The sequence below is a fragment of the Sminthopsis crassicaudata genome, chromosome 1, assembly GCF_048593235.1.
Source record: "Sminthopsis crassicaudata isolate SCR6 chromosome 1, ASM4859323v1, whole genome shotgun sequence".
Taxonomy (NCBI): Eukaryota; Metazoa; Chordata; class Mammalia; order Dasyuromorphia; family Dasyuridae; genus Sminthopsis; species Sminthopsis crassicaudata.
Genome location: NC_133617.1, coordinates 443,390,353 through 443,409,451, shown reverse-complemented (window position 1 = coordinate 443,409,451; position 19,099 = coordinate 443,390,353). Strand labels below are relative to the sequence as shown.

The 19,099-nt window shown below is 32.1% G+C and overlaps 1 protein-coding gene and 1 pseudogene across 6 annotated transcripts in view; both read right to left on the bottom strand.

The window, feature by feature from the left end:
• ROR2 (receptor tyrosine kinase like orphan receptor 2) overlaps nucleotides 1–19,099 on the bottom strand; it is a 241,264-nt gene that overhangs the window by 216,193 nt on the left and 5,972 nt on the right. The window lies entirely within an intron of this gene.
• Nucleotides 460–13,178, bottom strand: LOC141550245 (polypyrimidine tract-binding protein 1-like; annotated as a pseudogene).

The following is a 19,099-nucleotide window of genomic DNA, read 5'->3' as shown; positions in this document are numbered from 1 at the left end:
AACACCAAACATTTAGCAAGCACCCAAAAGTGAGAAGACCCATTTTTCCAAACATATGCTAATAAAGTCATTGTCTCACATCGACTAGGTAATTAGCCTTAAGTGCTCAAGCACATCTTTTTCAGAGTTTCAGCCCCTACAAGTCCCCATAATCCTCTTTCTGGATGCAGATGGCCCTCTCTATCATAAGTCTATTAGGATTGGTCTGAATCACCTCATTGTTTTAAAGAGCCAAATCCATTACAATTGATCATCATATAATCTTGTGGCTGTGTATAATGTTCTCTTGGTTCTACTCACTTCACTTAGCATCAGTTCATGCAAGTCTTTCCAGGCTTTCTTAAAGAACAATAATATTCTATCACCATTATATACCATAACTTATTCAGCCATTCCCCAACTGATGGGCATCCACTCAATTCCCAGTCAAAGTTGTTCTTAAAACTATATTGCTGTTACTATATATATATATATATATATATATATATATATATATATATATATATATATATTCTCTTGGTTCACTCACTTTACTCTTCATTATTTCATGCAATTCTATCCATATTTTTCTTTTTTTTTTAATTTTATTTAGAATTTTTTTCCACAGTATATATGCATGAGTAATTTTTTATAATATTATTTCCATATTTTTCTAAAGTCATTGAACTCATCATTTCTTATAGCATAATATTCTATCACAATCTATACCACAACTTGTTCAGCCATTCCCCCATTGATAGGCATGTCCGCAATTTCTCACTACAATAAGAGATGCTATAAACATTTCAGAACATGTTTTTTCCCCCCCTTTTCCCCTAATCATAATCATCTTTGGAAATAAAGCAAATGATGATATTGCTCGGTCAGTCAAACGATATTGGCAGTTTAATAACTTTTGGGGCATAATTCCAGACTATTTTCCAAAATGATTGGATAAATTCCATAATTTTACCAACAATGAATTAGCATCCCAATTTTTCTACATTCCCTCCAACATTATTTGCCTTTCCCCTTCAACCATTTTGACCAATCTGGTAATGGTAAAATGATATCTCAAGGTTGTTTTAATTTGCATTTCTCTGATCAATAATAATTTAGAACAGTTTTTCATGTCTACAAATTGTTTTGATGTTTTCATCAGAAAACTACTTAATCATATCCTTTGACTAAATCAGCTGAGGAATGATTTTCATTCTTAGATTTGACCAAGTTTTTTATATATTTGAGATATGACACCTTGATCTAAGAAACTGTCTCTAAATAACTTTTCCCTATTATTGTTCTATAAGAAACCATTATCAGCAGGATGATTTTAGAGAGGCCTGGAGAGACTTACATGAACTGATGCTAAGTGAAATGATTAAACTAAGAGAACATTGTACATAGTGATTTTATACGATTATAAATTGTATAAAGCAAGATTAAATGATGATCAATTCTGATGGACATGGCTCTTTTCTTTTTTTTTTTAAACAATGTGAATTAGATTTAATTTTTTTAAAAACAGGTAAACTAATTCACTCAAAAAAAATAAAATCTCTGGTCTTTTAAGGTCACTTTAGCTGCTTTTAAAGTAGCTTTTTAAAATCTGAAATGATGGAAGTGATCCCAAGTGTTCAGCCTTTACAGGCCAGGCTGAAATCCTGGAGTTGTCATCAGTCAGGTTCATTCTGTCTTGTGCCTTCCCAAATTTTAAATGGTAGAAGAGACACACAAAGGGGGTGGTTTTCTCCAAGGTCATGGTTATGAAGGTCAATTAGGGATTGAATGGCCTCTTTCACTGAACCCATCTGGATCAAAGTGATCTTCCATTCCTTTTGAAAGACCTTGAATCCTTTGACCCCCCATTACTTGAGTACAGCATCTTAAAGTCATCTTCAGATATTGAAGGCAATAATATTAGAAAGGTGCAGGGTAGCAGACAGAGGAAAGATATTTTGAAAGTTTTTGGAGCTTGGTTTCTTGAAACGATGGAGAGGTGAGTTTCCATAGTCTTTAGTCAATCCTTGGTTTTCTTGTTCTTCACAGGGAAGCCGAACTGTCTGGTGCTTGGAAAGAGTGATTCTGATTGACTTCCCATGAAATTTCTGTCCATTTAAATGGCTCATGGCAAGCTGTTCTTGGTTTCCATCTGCCATCTGAACCAAGGCATTCTCTTTATTGTTGAATAAGATCTTCACTCTCTGTACATCTCCATAAATGCCGAAAAGAATAAAGAGGCATTGGGTTGTAACTCTCTCTGGCTTAAAGTTGCTATCCAGCAAAACAGAGTTCCCTGTCCCAGTGAGGCCAGGAATGGCAATTCGCCCAGCTGATAGAGCAGCAGCTGCTGCTGATGGAATGACCAGTAAAGCAAGGACTCCATGGACATTGGGGACTAAGAGTCCTGCAGCTTGAGGAATTGCAAAGGTGGGAGGGAAACCAGCTCCTGTGTATGGAGAGGCAGAAATTATACCAGGTGCACCAAAGGCCATAGTTTGGTCAAGAGAAGGCTGGCTATCAGCAGAGGGAAGATCTGGGTGTGTATAGTCTCTGCTTTGTATTTCACATTGAGGCTGGTAAGTTTAGAGAAGCCAAAGCACAATATACAGCAGGCATTGTAGATATTCTGCCCATCAAGAGACAACTTAGCATGCAGGGCACTCACAGGGTCAGAATATTGTAACAGAGCCTGGAACTGGTTGTTCTTGGTGAAGGTTATTATTTTCAGCACTGTGCCAAACTTAGAGAAAATCTGATGAAGTACTTCCAAAGTGACTGGGTATTAGAGATTTTTTACGATGATCCTCAAAACTGGACTCTGGCCAGCCACTGCCATTCCTGCATTGGCTGCTGCAGCAGAGGCAGAGAGGACCAAATTTCCTGACTGAACAAAGTTTACAGCTTGAAGTGCTGTCTGGGCACACGCTTGATTTGGACTGTTTTGAGCTCCTAGTGGCTTGAGAATTGAATGTAGATAGGCTGGCTTCGAAGAACAGGAGTCACTCTGGTATAGTAACTTTCCATAGTGTTTGATGCCTCTTCTGTGTTCATTTCAAGGAAAGCCTGGTTTTTGCCTTTCAGCATGAGAAGATTGGTAACCTCAGCTTTTATGATGTCACCTGGGAATTTTCTCACATGGATTACTCGGGAAGCGACTCCTGTGCTTCTATTATCATCTTTGAATTTCTTGCTGTCATTTCCATTAGATGCAGAAGCAGAGTTGCTGCTCATGATAAAGGGTCCGTTAGTAACGCAAGTAGAGAAAAGCTCGTCAGATCTCCGCTGTCCATGGCACACGAGGAGACCCAAAGTGAATGGAGTGGAGGCACCAGAATAGCTTGGACATGACTCTTTTCAACAGTGAGGTGATTCAGGCCAATTCCAGTGGACTTCTGATAAAGAGAGCCATCTGCACCCAGAGAGAGGACTGTAGGGACTGAGTATAGATCACAACATAGTGCTTTCATTTTTTTTTGTTTGCATTTTGTTTTTTTCTCATTTTTTATCTGATTTTTCTTGTGCAGCATGATAATTATGAAAATATGTATAGAAGAATTTGCACGTTTAACATAGATTACTTGCTGCCTAGAGGAGGAAGTAGGAGGAAGGGAGGGAAAAAAAATTTGGAACGCAAGGTTTACAAGAGTAAATGTTGAAAATTATCAATGCTTATGTTTTGAAAAAAAACTTTTTATTTTTAAAAAAAGAAGACATAAATAAATGATTTCCACAATTTTCTGCTTTCTTTCTGATCTTGGCTACATTTTATTTGTACAAAACATTTTACCTAAATAAAGATAATCAAAGTTATCCATTTTGTACCCCATTCTGCTGGCACTCTCTTGTTTATTTACAAATTGTTTATCCATAAGATTAGCTAGTTTTGAATCCTTATGATTTCCATAAGTCAAATAATATGTTCTTCAAATTTTCTCATAATCTTTCTCTTTATATCTAGTTCTTTTTGACCTTATCTTCATAAATAGTGTAAGTTAAAATATTTGCCTTCATTTTTTCCCCCTGAAGAAATCAGGGTTATTTGCCCAGGCTCACAGAGATAGGAAATGTTAAATGTCTGAGGCCAAATTTGAACTCAGATCCTCCCTGATTTCAGGGCTGGTGCTCTATCCACTACACCAATTAGCTGCCCTAACTTAATTTTAAAGAGAAGAAACTAAGGATCAGTGAGGTACATAACCTTGCCCAAGATCATACTCATAAATATTCAAGGCAAGATGTGAACTCAGAATTTCTTCACTCCAAGTCCAATGTTCTAGTTACTGAACTGCCTAGCTTCTAAATATCAATAATGAAATATATCTTCTATCTCCAAATAACAATAAACATGCATTCTCCTACTTGCATTCATTTGTTTTATTTGACTGCTATTATGGATGTTAAAGAATTTTATATTATGTATGTATATTATTTTTGTTGCCTAAGTTCAATATCTTTAAAGGTCTTCTTTCCTTTTCTTTGTATCTAGAAATATTTGTGCATATTAATGATTAAGTTCACAATTAAAAATAAAATTTTAAAAAGAAAAATGTCTCTAATTAGATACTAATTTTTTTGTGTGAACTCTACTAAATTACTTAATCTCTGAAGATCCCATTTTCCCTATCTATAAAATGATGGATTTGAGCTATATTATGGTCTCATCTCCTTTTCTTCTTCCTAACAAAACATTATTTAAAAAAATAAGATATTGCCTACTTAAGTTATATTCAATATTTCAACTACCAACTCAGCTCACAATGGAATGAGTTTCAATTTTCCAGATCTACAACAAGGAAAGATTGAGGTAAAGAACTAAAAGCTCTATGGTTAGAATTCTGGACCTTGCCAGAGATCAAGAATTTAGAATACTCAGCAAAAAAGGAAATTGTGGGTCATATTCAAAACAAGCTAATCAAAAGGCCCCTAATAATAAGGTTATCTAGGGAAACTCAATGTTTCTTCTACAGACACTTTCTTAAAAAGCAATTCCTGAATACTGTGGCATAATGTTTAGACTAGAGACAAGAAGGCTTCTGTACAAACTTCATTTTTGATACTAGTTGACCACAGGCAAGTCACTAAACCAACTCTGAACTCTGAATGAATTTCCTCATTTGTAAAAAAAAATGGACATAATTATACCTGCATTACCTATCTAAAGGATTTTTTTGAAGCTCAAATGAGACAATATGTACAAAACTTTATAAATCTCAAAGTAATACAAATCACTATTTTAATTTCACAGTTTATATCAAAGCTTAACTTCTAAAGTAATAATCTAAATTTTTTTATTTTAACAAGATAAATATAAATTCAGTAAGAATTGATTAAATTTATGATCCCAAACACTATAGAAAACTTAGAAAATGGACTTTGCCTTCAGGAGCTTATAGGAAGAATGATACTCACTTAAATGTTTCAGTTATTAGCTTTCTTTTAATTAGCTTCATTCATTTAATGTTAATCACCTGTGTCTTAAAATTAAGTCCAACTGTTCCGGCTAACAGTAATAGACTATCAAAGCTAAAAGAGATCTTGGAGTTTATTTAGTGTAGTTCTGATTTTTCCAGAACTCGATGAAGGTCACACTTATAAGTCAGAGCAAAGACAGAGGTTTCCAGAATTCTAATTCCAGTGTTCTTTCCTTTATATCACACTGTTTCTTGCTATCGCCATATCGGAACAGAATTGTGAAATTCAGTTCATATAAACTCTTCTTTTGCATTCCTTACACTTAAGAGGACAATACAACTCTCAATTTCACCCCACATTTTTTCCCCTAGTATTTTTTCTTCCTACTCATTCCTACAATAAGCAGCAGAGACAGAATGCAGAGAAGTCCTGTGAGACAATATGTGATAAAACAGAACTAAGCTGTGACTCTAAAACCTTCCATTCTATAACTAGTTGCCTAATTGTTCAAGCTAAAATGACAAAAAGTTGGGCTAAATAAACTTAATTTTAGTTACTATGTGATGGGCATCTTTAAGCAATATTTGAAATATTTATCAGCATATCTTTTAGACAAGTCTGAGATGTGATCTGCCAGGTATTCCATCTGGCTCCTCCTGTGGAGACTTCTCTCTGAACTCCTTGACACTTCTCACCTAAGAAACTCCCAAGAAGGTACCACCTCACACTTATCAGATTGTCTAATATGCAATTTCTCTCTAAAAGCAAAAAGATAATAATAATGGTAGATAACAATTATGAGTGCTTCAAGTTTTTTAGTGTTATATACGTATTATCTAATTTGATCCTCCTTTATGAGATCAGGTAGATGACAATCCAAGGTTTAATTCTGTCCTACAGCTAAATTTAAAATGTCACAAGATATAACAGAAGCTATTAACTCTTGATGAACTATAATTGATAACTATGTATATATATATATAGTTATGTATATATTTTATATATATATATAACTATAATTCTATTTATTAACTGTAAAATTATCTGACTTTTTTCTGTAATCAGAATGAATTTTTCCCATAGGTCTGAATTTTTCCTCCCCTCTTCTGTTTGGAAATAGATTTGTTGCACTCTTTTCTCATTTTTTTTGCCTTTTCAAATTTTCTTTCACATGCACTTCAATTCCTATTTGTTCCTGTTAAGAACATTTTTCCTATTTTTTCCAACTCCCATTTCTACCAATCTACTATTTACTATTTATTACATTAATTACATCTAGAGGACAGATTTGTAACAAATCTATTTCCAAAATTCCCTTTTCAGAGGGGAAAGTATGTGTTATGGAATTTTAGATAACAGAAGACTGAATATGAACTAAAATACAAAATTTGGGAAATTATAGGATAGATATTCACATAATTATGTGTTACTATTCTTAAGGCATTATTGCTGACTTCAGCCATATAGTAGTTATTCAAGGAAGAACCACAAAAAGAAAAAAATGGTGAAATTTGAAATTTAAAAAGAACTGGGCCTGGGAAAAGAAAGTGGCCCATTAAGAACCTGATGGATATTTACAAGTCAAATTTCAACAAAAATGTTTGCATAATTGGAGAATGTGACTGAAAAATCAGTATCCCAATCAAGTACCCACAGCCAATGATGTATTTTTTGTCTAATTGGATAAATGTATATTTGTGACTTATTTTTGACTTGAAACCAGAATGCTGAACTTCTGTATTACACTGTGTTTACAAGGATTTTCAAAGGTAATAAAGCATTTTTAATAATACTTCAAACAGTGTTATTATTAATAAAATATTTTAAATATTGCATATATTTCCTTTTTAATTTCTATTTTTGTATATGTTTGATGTACAAAGTATATATATGTATATATATTATATATATAAATCTATACAAATAGATGTGTATAATTTTGGTTGTGTGCATGTGTGCAAGCAGGAGCATCTGTGTGTACACTGATTAAGAATTAGAAAAATCATGCTTGTATAAAGTGACTATAAGAATGGAACCTTTATCAATTCCCATTATCTATTCCTCAGTCTCAGGGCATCTTTAAAGAATCTTTGAGACAGAGATTAGCATATCTTTTAGACAAGTCTTCCCGACCTCTGGCTCCTCCTGGATCCCTCCCTCTGAACTCCTTGGCACATCCTTTCCTTACCTGAGAAATTCCCAAGGAAGTACAACCTCACACTTATCAGATTGTCTAATATGATTTAAAAAAAAAAAAAAAAAGGAAAATGGCAAATGTTGGAGATGATGTGGGAAAACTGAGACAATGTTGGTGAAGTTGTGAACTGATTCAACAATTTTGGAGAACAATTTGGAACTATGTCCAACGGGCTATAAAACTGTGCACATCCTTTGATCCACCAATACTACTACTACTATGTCTAAATCCCAAAGAAATCAAATCAAAAAAGGAAAATGATTCATATATACAAAAATATTTGTTGCTGTTCTTTTTACAGTGGCAAAGAGGTAGAAGATGCCCATTAATTGGGGAAGAGATGAACAAATTGTGGTACATGATTGTTATGGAATTGTACTATAAAGAAATGATGAGCAAAATAATTTCAGAAAACCTGGACTTACACAAAATGATGCAAAGTGAAGAATTTTGTAAAATATTTAACAGTGAATCACTTAGCTATTCTTAACAATACAGTGATCCAAAATAATCCCAAAAAAAGTCATGATGAAAAATGTCATCCGCATCCAGAGAAAGAACTGATAGAGTTTAAATACAGATCAAAGTATGCTATTTTTTACTTTTCTTTTTTCATTTAGGGAAAGGGATCTCTTTCTTCTTTTTACAACATTACTAATATGAAAATATATTTTACATGATTACACATATATAATCGATATCAAAATTGCTTACTGTTTTAGGGAGGAAGGAAGTAAAGGAGAAAATCTGGAACTCAAAATTTTGAAAAGTGAATATTAAAAATGATCTTTATATGTAATTGTGAAAAAAAAATTTTAAATAAGTTAATCAACTTGAAATGTAATAAGCACCTGTACTCACATGGTATCTATATGAACAGAGAAGATAAAATGCATACATGAGATTTTATGAACCTAGAAAAAAGATTTGTTAACTTAGGAGGTAGGTAGAGTGAGTGAGAATACCTACTGATGATAATACTGAAGCATGAGAGTCTGGATGAAGCACCATAGGAAGAAAGAAAGATAATGAGTTCTGGTTTGGAAATGCTGAGCTTGAAATACCCACAGGACATCCATCTTGATATGTCCAAAGGCAACTGGTAATTTGAATCACCAGATTAGGAAAAAAACTGGAACTACATATATAGATCATCTATATATAAATATAAATCATATAAATCATCTGCATAAAGAGAGAAAATTGAAGCTTATTCAATACAAGAGTCAACATAAGTCCCCAAATCTTTTTCATTTATATTATTCTGTAGCCCTAAATTCCACCCCATATGTAAAAGTGACTATTCTTTTTCTTTTTTTTTTTAAGTGACTATTCTTCAATCTAAGTGTACGATTACATTTATTCCTTTTATGGTGACACTTTATTTTATTGACCTAAATCATTGTTCAGGGCTTGTTTTTGTTCTTTAATCTGGCACCCAATATACTAGCTATTCCTTATCATCTTCTTATAATCCCCATATTTGAGAAGCATGCTATATAAAAGTTAATTCAAGTCATCAATAAATGTGATAAATAGGACATTATGAAGAATCTTCCAAAATAATAATATTTTGTTCCTGTTTACATCTCTTTCTAAAAACATCCAATTATATAACAACATCCAATATAATTCTTTTATCTTTTACACAAAAATTTTGAGAAACACTTTGTCAAAGGCATCAATTTGTGCATTCCTGGCCTTGGAACCAGAAAGACTACTTTACACCCCATCATTGACAGACACCAGGTATGTGATCCTGAATAAATCACTTTACTTCTTGATTTTCTAGACAATTCTCTAACAATATAAATTCCTGAGAAAGTGGTCATCTAAATAGGTGGGAAAAAATTTCTTCACTTGGGAACTCCCTATAGTAATGAAATTACTTGTTTAGTGCTTTTATCTACTCTATACTCTAGTAAGTACACTCAAAAAAGGAAAGAGAAACAACCTTACAGGTCATCTAGTGCAGAGGTATCAAACACCTTATGGACTAAGTACTGCTTGAACCGGATTAAAATGTAACTGGGAAATAATTAACAAAATAAACAAAAATACAATAGAAGTATGTCAATATGTGGTTTTCTAAGTTAAGTACCATACTCACAGGAGGTTTAGTGACTTCTTTCTATTTGAGTTTGACACCACTGATATAGTACAACCATATTGGATGAGAAGGATCACTATTTATCAATGCAGATAAAAATTTGTTACAGTGAAAAGAATTTTGTAATATAGTTAGAGGAGTACTAAAAAATGCTAAATGCAAAATGGTTAAAACAGACAAACATTATTTTCCGGTCGTCATTCCCATTTAAATCAATTCAACAAACCATATCAGGCACTGTAAATACCAGGGCTACACAAATACAGCAAATAAAATAGTTCCTTCCTACAATGTGCATATGTTTTACTAGGAGAAACAATATGTTGTTTTATGTTTAACAAACTTAAACAATACATTTAAGTAGCATACTTAAATAAGTGGAAAATATATACAAAATAAATACAAAGAATTTACAGGATTGAAGAATCCTTAAGGATGAGTGAATTAGAAAATCCTAATTGTAAGAGGTGATACTTGAAGACAACTAAGGATTCCACTAGGCAAAGATGAGGAGAACAGGCATTTTGCTCCTATGGAGGACAACATGTGTAAAAGTAGAAAAATGCGAACTAAAGTGTTGTGTAGGGGGAAAAGCAAATAAGTTTAACTAGAACCTCCAATAGAGTGAATGCAAGGTAATAAAAATAGGCGGGACCTAGATTCAGGAGGACTTTAAATGTCAAATAGAAGAGGCAGTGATTTATCTTACAGGTAAAAAAGAAATATTGGAACTTCTTGAGCCATCATGATCACTACCATTCTGTCCCTGAGAATCAAAATGAGTTATTTTTTAATCCATTTAATCATTTTAATTGTTTTCTTCCCAGCTCAATTTCTACCAAGTCTTGACAGACAATTTATAAACTTCCAAAGAAGGAAAGCACCTAAGCAATAAATGGTTTCTAAAAATGGGAGGTAAAAAAAGTTGTCATAACTCATTTGAATGAAAGAAGAAAAAAATAAAATTTATAAATATTTATAAACTTAAAAAGAAGGAAACTAAGATTTACTAACATAAAACATATGAATTGTTTACCATTTAGTGAACTTCCAAGCATTCTTGATAAAAAATTAATTCTATCAAAAATTTAAAGAAAAATTAATCCTTTACATAGTCTGTCTGAAAAACAAGGGGGAAAATAGAGACTACAAAATCATTCTATGGCATAAACACAGTTTTAATACTTACACAAAGGAGAATCAAAATGAAGAAGGAATACTACAGAGAACATTTAAATAAAAATATTAAATAAAATGTTGTCAAGATTACAGCAGTTATATATTTATACATACATGTGCATAAAACATATCACAAAGATTACAAATATACTATGAACATACTGGATTTGCAACAGAAATGTGGAGTTGGTGCAAAAACTATCAACATAACAGACTATATATTTTTTTAAAATCGCATAATTCCACAAACACACAAATTGACAAAATAGCCATTCCTGTTTTCAAATAAAAACTCCAGAAATTATAGGAATAGTGTTCCTTAATATGATAAATTATATCTAAAATAAAAGCCCAAATTTGCACATAACATAAACCAGAGGCCTTTCCAAAAAAGTTAAGAGTAAATCAGATCTTCATTATCATTATTACTTTATTATATAATGATAGAAATGTTAGCTATACCAATAAAATTAAAAATAAATGCAGAAGTAAAAATAAACAAAATTGGTGCTTTTATAGATGACAATTTGCTAAGAGCTTTAAGATCAACAAAAAACTAATTAAATAACTTCAGCAAAGTTGCAGGATATCAAATCCAAATAAATCATCAACATTTCTATATAGTAGAATAATTCAGAGGAGTAACATGAATATAGTGAAAAACATTCTTTCTTCTAAATAGTAAGTCTATGGGTGGTCTGGGCCAATTTTATATAAATTATAATAATATCTAAACTATTATATTTCTTCAGAACCATATCAATCAAACCACCAAAAGAATACATTAGAGAGGAAAAAAAATATATATGTGAAGGAATAAAAAGTTAAGAATCTCAAGAAAATAATTTAAAATATGGTAATTAAAGAGTCTAGAGGTAATTGTGATCTATATTATGTATCAAACTATACTACAAAGCACTAACGATGAAAAATATTAGTAATGCTTAATTAAAAAAACTCAATCAGTGGAAAAGATTAAGAATGGAATACATAGAAGCAAATGTATACATTAGCATAATTAACAAAGTTATAAATACTAGCTGGTAAAGTAACAACTGATTATTCAACAAAAATGCTAGCATATAAATAGGCAGTTCTCAAAAGGAGAAATCTAAGATATTATTAGTCATATGTATAATATACCAAATCACTAACATAGAAATGCTTATGAAAGCAACTCTGTGATTCTACTTCATACTCATCAGACTGGTAAATTTGACAAGAAGGAAAAAGACAAATGCTATTTATGTAGGTATAAATTGATCCAGTCAATTCTGGAAAACAATTTGGAACTATGCCCCCAAAAGCTTTATAAAATGTGTATCATCTTTGACTACCTATTGATTCATTTGATCAGGAAAAAAACAAAACAAAACTGGAAAGTCCTCCATGAACTCAAGCAAAGTGAAATGTACTGTATACAAAGTAATAGAAATATTCTGGGATGACAAGCTATGAATGACTTTGTTATGCTCAATAATACATTCATTCATGACTACTCTGAAGGACTTATAATGAAAAATTCTACCATACCCAGAGAAGGAACTGAATATGTCAATATATATTGAAATATTATTTTTCTCTTTTTTTGAACTTAATTTTTCTTGAGGGTTTTTATTTTCATAAGGTGGGAGATCTATGTTTCCCCCCCCCCCACAATTTGACTTTTATCGAAATGTTTTACATGACTTCACAAGTGGTTTCTTAATTGTGGGTGTGGGATAAGGGAGAGAACCTAGAACTCAAAAATTTTTAAAACAAATTAAATTTTTTTTGTTTATTTTTGAATGTAACTAAGGGAAAATATTAAATAAATTAAAATTTTAAAACAGCAAAAGATTCACAATTTCAAAGAAAATCCTCTTTTTTGTTCTCTCTCTATGGAAATGTTATTTTTATTTGAGCTAAAATCTATTTTTTCCATTTAAAGAATAAATGAAAGATGTCATGTTGGCTTGGTTTTTTTAGTTTCCTTTGTTTTATTTTTTATATAAGCATACCAGAGAGGTCTCTGGAGTTATAGTTGTGGTTAATAGACTAGAATTTCCCTATTTCAGAAATGAAGTATAACAGTGTAGCTGCTGGCAAAACCATTTGACACACCAGAATGGACACAAGCTAGCCTTGAGAGGGAGAATGAGAGCAGAATTGAAGACTGAATCCTCATACTTATATGCCTATACTACCTGTATAATAGTTATATAATATTTATTATATTATTATCATATGATATATCATTATATTATAGAGTATTTAATACTTAATAATATTTAACATATAATTTAAATTAACATAAACAATATAGTATATATTATTTTATATTATGTTCCATTATTTTATATTATATGATTATATAATATATTATACAATATATTTTATATTATGTAAATAAATACATTTTATAAGTATATATTTATATATAAACATATAAATAATATATTCATATTTTAGATATAGAAATAAATAATAGAGATGACTATTTATTATATAAATATGAAATATATTATATGTAATATATTATAATATATATTATATTTTGTATGGTATTTATAGATATAGATAATAACAAAATAGTAGGAAGAAAGAGCTATGTAACAAATTTTTTTTTACTTATGAAATGTGTGATGAAAAAAATTTGGAGATTATTTCTCTAAAACCACTAACAATATCTTTGCCAGAAAACTCTTTGCATATAACTTAAAAATTCTTATATTTCATTATGTTTGTATGTACACCTTGTCCCACATACCCCCCACACACAGACATACACACAAACAGTAACCAAAGGAAAATGTTCACAATAGATAGCTTTAGTTTTACCATGTATGTCCATTCTTCTATTTGCTTTGCCATGAGTACTACCTTCCCCTTTATCCAAATTTTCAGTCAAATCTTTATTTCAGTTAGACCCTTGAGAAAGCATTAATTTTAGTGTAGTGTAGTGTTAGCATTTCCAAGGAATTAAACAAATTTCAAATTTGCAAATGAAATTCAAAGGTACAAGCCTTAAGAGTATTAAGTGACCTTAAAATTTTTCAGATGTTATTTTTCTTCCAAATATAACTTTCAACATTATGCCATTTATTTAAAAGCATCTGAAGACAAAGAAGAGGGAACTGAAAAAAATTTAGAGGTCATCAAATCCAACTCTCTCATTTCATAGATGAGGAAATTGATGCCTAGGGTTGATACAACAGGTAAGAATTTAAATAAGATGTAAACTCAGGTTTGCAGTCTCCAACTCTACCTCTCTTAGAATGAGTAAAGCTAAGGCAAATATACATAAAAGAGGTAAAATGGGGTAAATTATCACACATTAAAAAAGGTAAGAAAAAATACATTAAACTTTTGCCTGTTACCTAAGTGAGGCACTCTAAATTAGAAGTAATTCAAATAAAATTCATTTCAAAATGTTTATTTCACAAAGAAAATATTCATATTTAAATCCTAATCTTTTAAAATCTCTCTCTCTCTCTCTCTTTTTTTTTTTTTTTTTTTTTTTTTTTTTGAGGCTGGGGTTAAGTTGCCCAGGGTCACACAGCTAGGAAGTGTTAAGTGTCTGAGACCAGATTTGAACTCCAGTCCTCTTAAATTCAAGGTGGTGCTCTATCCACTGTGCCACCTAGCTGCCCCTTATAATCTCAATTGACTCAGGTATAGTAGAGGCAAATTAAGATAAAACATTTCTTTTACCCCCAATCAGCCAGTATTCCCAATATATTATAGTTAATTAATATAATGTTGATTGGTAAATTATGGATTATTCTAAATCAATTGATTATTACCAATATTTACCAAATTATTACCAATATTATTACCAATATACACAATGGTTTACTTCTTGAGGCCATTTTTTTAGTAAGAATTAGCAGATTCTCCCCAAAAAGATCTAAAACTAATCTAACAACTTCGTTTAACCACAGATTTAAATGTGTTGAGTTAAGCATTAATTTTTATCTGCTATTGTAAAAAATTTTAATGTTAAAGTAACAAAAGGGCCCTCCATATATGGTCATACTAAAGATGCCAAAATGGTAGCAATAATATTAGCACTCTATAATATGAGTTTATCTTATTATTGTTATTGTGCATATGAAAATTTTTATAAAAGGCATAGGGAAAATGTTTTAACATACTTTAAACATAGGTAGAATGAGTTTCTACACTAGAAATTTCCTACATCAGTTAAATCATCAATTCAGATAATGATAATTACTAGTAAGTAATATTTATGATATGGGGTGGGAAGGGAAGGGTGGCAGCAAATTAGTCCAAAAGGATAACTGGAACACTAATGCATTTTTGGGAGAGTTGTGAATTAATCCAAACATGCCCGAGGGCAATTTGAAATTATGTCCAAAGAGTTATAAAATTAGACATAACTCATTAATCTATTTATACTTGATCTGTATTCCAAGGAGACCATAAAAAAGGGAAAAGGACCCACCTATACAAATATGTTTACAGCAGGTTGTTTTTTTTTTGGGGGGGGGGAGGGTTGTGTTATCAAGGAAGGAATGGATATCAATTGGGGAATGGCTTAACTGTGGTATATGAATGTTATAGAATATTATTGTACTATAAGATGGGAGAGGTAGAATGGTGTAATTTATCACACATAAAAAGTTAAGAAAAAACTTTTACAGAAGAAGGGAAGAGGGAGGAGATAAGGGGGAATGAGTGAACTTAACTCTCATCTGAATAGCCTCAAAGAGGCATTAACATACATACTCAATTGAGCATAGAAATCTAATGATACAGGATAGTAGCAAGGAAAGGGGATAAAGAGATTTGGAGTGATATAGAAGGAATGGCAGTTTGGGGGGGAGGTAGTCAAAAGCAAAATGCTTTTGAGGAGGGACAGGGTGAAAGGAGAGACAGACAGAATAAACAGAGGAGAAATACAGTTAGCAAGGGTAATTGTGAAAAAAAAATATTTGAAGCAAGTTTCTCTGATAAAGGCCTCATTTTTCTAGCATATAGAGAACTGAGTCAAATTTATAAAAGAGCCATTCTACAAGTGAAAAATGATCTAAAAGATGAAGTTTTCAGATGAAGTAATCAACGCTATCCATAACCCTATGGGAAAAAAATTCTCTTACTACTGACTGGAGAATGCAATTAAAACAATGCTGAAGTACTACATACTATACTATACTATACATACTATATACCATACATTAGATTGGCTAGTAAGACAGAAAAGAAAAATGACAAATGATTGCAGGGATGTGGAGAAAATGAGACATTAATGCATTATTAGTGGAATTGTGAACAGATTCAACCATCCTGTAGAGCAATTTGGAACTATGCCCAAAGGGCTACAAAATCACGCATACCCTTTGACTTAGCAATAACACAACTAGGTCTATATCCCAAAAGAGATTAAAAAAAAAAGGTGGGGGGGAGAGGGCCTTGAAAATTCAAAGGATGACCATCAATTGGGGAAAGGCTGAATAAACTATGGAACTACTATTGTTGTGCCATAATTCTCTTTTATTATCCTGACTCAGTTTCCCCAAATTGTCCTGCTTCGGTTTCCCAGATTGTTCTGCCTCAATAGTTCTGCTCAATCCTGCAAAACCATCCCTTCCCTTCCTGATCATGGTGATCCAGATAAGAAGAAAGACTTTCTATCTTAGACATCCTCAAAATGATGGGTGCCTCCCCTCATTCCAACTTATCAGAATGTTGGGTGCCTCTCCCCATTCTGTAATTCCAATTATCAGATATCCCCTATGCCTCCCCTCACCCTATCAGAACCAGATTGTTAGTCCCATGTTCCCACTTTTAGCACTCTGACTCCGCCCCTGCCTCAGTCTACCCCCTGTATCTGAGCCATGTGTTACATATATACCATTGAGAACTCACATTGTTCGCTGGATTCTTGGAGTCTTATTCAGCCCTAGGACCAAACCATGGATCTATTTGGTTCCAGTAAATCTCTCCCTTGCAAATAAATCTCTATCTTGCCTCACTTTCTCTGGCATTACATTATACTGTGTGAAATATGGCCAGGATGCTCACAGAAAAACCTGGAAAGACTTCCATGAGCATCAGCTTTTGCATCAACAAAATAAAATATACTGTGTACAAAGTAACAGCAATATTTAAGATGCGAATGACATAACTATTCTCAGCAATACAATGCTCTAAGACAACTCTGAAGGAGTTATAATAAATAAAAAAGTGCTATCTATACCCAGAGAAAGAACTAATAGTGTCTGAATGTAGATTGAAAATTTAATTTTTCTTAAGTTTTTTTTTTTCCCTATGTTTTCATTCACATGACTATTATGGAAATATTTACATGACTACATATGTATGACCTATACTGAATTACTTGTATTCTCAACAGGGGAGGGGGAAAGGGAAAGAATCGGGAACTCAAAGTTTTAGAAACGAATGTTAAAAATTGTTTTTGTATATAATTGGGGAAAAACAAAATTATATATATATATATATATATATATATATATATATATATATATATATATATATATTTTTTTTTTTTTTTTTAAAGAGGGGAAAAAAGATTAAACTTTTTGAAAAAAAGGTAGGGAAAGACACTTAAGAAGACTCCTTTTAAGAAGCCAGAGGAAGAATCTCAACTACCTTGGACTCCTCATCAACTCTTCTTCAATCAGCCTAATTTTGAATTCTCTAAATATATTTAATTTGAAACTATTGTTTGTTTATTGTTTAACAAAGTTTGTTTCCTTAGGGGTCATATGAGATTATGACTTTTATTTAATTGTTTCAACTTTTGACAATGAAGGAAACATATTGAAGTTGAAGGCCCAACTTTGATAAGAGCAAGATAGCAGGGAGTGACAATCTAGAGAACCTAAACAATAGGCAAACCTAGCTACTCCCAGAGGTAAACAGGAAGAAGCATTGATAGGATCATCTGGACCTTAAGTGGGCCTTTTGTTCCTGGTAGTATGTTACTTTGACAAAATCCTCATAATCTCAGTGATTATATCCAATCAAAAAGCCAATATGATGTCAGACTTGAGATTTTAATTCCCCTATAAAAAAACCTACCTCTCTACCTCACTAGAAAGATAACTCCTATTTGGACCTTAAATCCTTCCAGAGTTAGCCCACCACACCATTCCCCACTTGCCACAACTTAACAGCATTTCCCTCTAAGTAATTTTTTTCCTTTGCTAACTACTTAACTCTTTGTCCTTGCCTTAAAAAAAAAAAAAAACAAAACTCATGGATTTAGCCAACTCTGGGCAATATAATAAAATCTTTGCCCCTTAATTTAAAGAAGTCTAAGCCTATAAATTCTTTTGAGACAACCTGCAACACTGGCAGGAAACCCCAGTATGCTTTTAGGATAATATTTCTTTATACCCCAATCATTTGATGGTAAAATCCCATCATTTTGGTGGCTCTGTACGGGGAGAATCTGGTTATACCACAAACATCTTCCCTTTAACTTTTGTGTTCTAAGAGGAATGTACAGGATTACAATATGTAAAAGAATTATTTCCCACACACATTGACATAATTTTGAATATAAGAAAACTTGTGAGAGTCCTATTCCAGCCTCAGGTTTTCTCTGAGGCCTGAAATTATGTTCAAGCATAACAATAAATCCTAAGTTTTTATCTCCACAATTTCTACATGTATAAATATATATTTGATAGCAGCTACCCACCACATGAACTCAGAGAAGAGACCCCTCTCTTGCAATGTTAGTAACAACACATAGACAATTTAGATAGACCACGTGAAGGTAAATAAAATATAAATAAGAAAAGGAAAACTGGAGCCAGTTTTAAATGACAAGAAGAATTAGTATTTCATATTAGAGGCAAGAAGGAATTTGTGCTTCTTCAGTAGGGGACCAAAATGACCATTTTTGTGTGATTTAGGAATTAATTATTCAATGAAGACTGTGTACTTTATCTACAACCCAATGGGTTAAAAAAAAAAAAGTGAAAAACATTAATCCAAATTAAATTAACCAAGATTTCACGACAATGACCACAATCTTCTACCACCTTCATCTCCCCACAAAGCTGTTTTTTCACTTATTCCAAAGGCAATAAAAGGCGCAACTTCCCAATGAAATTTCAAATTTTTTTTCTGCAAGTACCAGTGATGAGCTCTTCTACAATGGATGTGGTTAGCAGAAAGAAACTGAAGATCTGATAAAAATTGATCTCTGAGGCAAGCAAAGAGAAAGCACTGATAGACGACAG